We start from the raw sequence: 2,505 nt of genomic DNA on the forward strand, positions 1-2,505 counted from the left end.
ACGCACATCCTCCTGAGGCAGAGTTAGGAGAGAGTCCCAATGGGGAAGAAGGACAGGGCGTTGGACTGCCAGCTCCAGAAGTTGTGAGTACCAATGTGCTATTGGCCAGAGAGGTGCTATGACTATTGCATCCAAAACTTCCTCCAATTTTAGTTTGTGAAAAATACGACCGATAAGACGGAAAGGAAAAATGTAAGCTTAAAATCTTTCCAAGACAGTGAAAACGCATCAACCGCAAAGGCACCTGGATCTGGGAACCAGGATACATGGTGTTGTGTCTAAAGATTTAGACGAGATGCAAATAAATCAATATCTGGCGCAAATAGCGACTGCGAAACCCAAAGAAATACAGTGGGGTGCAACTTCCATTCTATATTGCGATTATGGTTCCTGGACAAAAAATCTGCTCGTACATTAGAACTCCCAGGAACATGGTATGCCTCTATCAGACAGTGATGTGACAAGCACCATTCCCAAATAGATTTGGACATGGCATGCAAACTAGGAACCATACCTCCCAAATTGTCAATATAGGAAATAGCCGTACTATTATCAGCAAAAAAACAAAAAACAAAAACAAAAAAACTTTCACGAGGCAACACCGAGACTGAACAAAGCATTGAACACCAAACAGAAAAGTAACAAGCTCCAAGCAATTAAGATGCAAAGCTTGTTCATTTGAGGACCACAGGCCACTAGTTAAAACTTCATTGCAAAATACCCCCCAGCCTGACGTGGAAGCATCCGTGGTCAAGGTAACAACTGATTTGGATTTTACAAAGCAAGTGCCGCTATACAAACGACAATTCGAAATAAACCAATCCAGAGCATAATTTGCCTTCCTGATAAACAAAATACTGAGTCATAATTTCCCTCATTACAACTCAAACCATCTAGTTTACATAATTCTAGATCACGGCTTAATTGCTGGCAAGGATGAAACAACTAAACCAATAAAATGAGCTAGTTCTCCGACTGAGCTTTGGGTTTTACGCCGCAAACAAGTTGCTTGATCTAAGACTCGAATGATCTTCCGTTCCGGAAGGGACACAGTCATCTCCACTACATCAATAACAAGCCCCAAAAACTCAGCTGTGTGTGAGGGAGCCAACATGGATTTCTCTCTGTTAACAACAAAACTTAACCACTCAAAAACATGAATAACAAAAGCTGTTTCTTCCGAGGAGATTTCACGTGTTCAACTGGCAATAATTATGTCATCGAGATAAATTACTAATCTTATTCCTTTGTTTCGAACAGTCGACACAAAGGGCTTCATGACTTTGGTGAAAACCCTTGGGGCCGAAGAGAGCCCATAGGGTAAACAAACAAATTCAAAAAGGTTTGACTTCCACGTGAATCTGAAATACTTGTAATGATCAGGGTGAATAGGAATAGAAAAATATGCATCCTTTAGATCAATCGTTGTGAGAAATTTGCCTCCGGACAAAAGATCCAAAAGTGAGTTCAAACCCTCCATCTTAAAATGATGATGCTGAACAAACTCATTCAGAGGTGTCAAATTAATAACAGGTATTAAATCCCCTGTCTGAAAAGGTTCGTGAATAAATTTAATCGTGTGGCCACAAATTGCTCCAAATGGGATAAAAATTTGCTAAACGTTCACCTACCTGAGGATAGACGTGCGCAAACTGCAAAATCACAGCCGTTTGGTTGTTGTGGCGGAACTCCTCTGAGACTGGCGTGGGGGCAACTAGTTTCGCTGCTAATAAGGGGCTTTGCGATAATCGTAACGGCGCTTGAAGTTTAAATTACTCCCTCCATAATTAGCGAACTGACGTCCGCGAGAGCTGTCAACAATTAAACAGAGCCGCTAGACCTGTGACGGTCATAGTTTATACTTCTAGCAGCCATACGCTTGACTTGAGAAATGTTCCGTATGCTTTGGGGCAATTCGTCGCCAAACAGCATTATCGTAATGGGCTGAGACTCATGACACAAGGACTTGCAGGTTGGAGCAACTTCAGACTTCAACATTTCACGGAGTTTCATGGAAAACTCGTACACAGAATTGCCCAGCAAGGTCAATGCATCGACCGAAAGGTCATAGATATCGCTAAGCGGCACAACATCCGCTTTCCTCTTCTTCGATTCAACGACCCTGTGTGCCAACTGCACCACAGGAGTGATTCCCCTGATCAAATTTCACTGAAAGGACTGAAAAGAGCACTCACGAATGACTTTTCGTCTTGTCCAATAAGTCGTCCCACAACTCGATAAATAAACATGTTTGGACAGTATGTTAGTGCTGACAGCACTATGAATTGCGTTTGAAGTGCTGTTGCCGATTGGCCATCAGTTACACGTCTTGACTGTTATGTTAGTGCGAAGGGCACAATGAATTGCGTTTAAAGTGCTTTTGCCGATGGGCCATCAGTTATACGTCTTGACTGTTATGTTAGTGCAAAAGGGCTTAATGGACTGCGTTTGAAGGGCTGTTGCCGAAGGGCCATCAGTTATACGTCTTGACTGTTATGTTAGTGC

This window comes from Montipora capricornis, chromosome 11 (genome assembly GCF_036669925.1).
Source record: "Montipora capricornis isolate CH-2021 chromosome 11, ASM3666992v2, whole genome shotgun sequence".
Lineage (NCBI taxonomy): Eukaryota > Metazoa > Cnidaria > Anthozoa > Scleractinia > Acroporidae > Montipora > Montipora capricornis.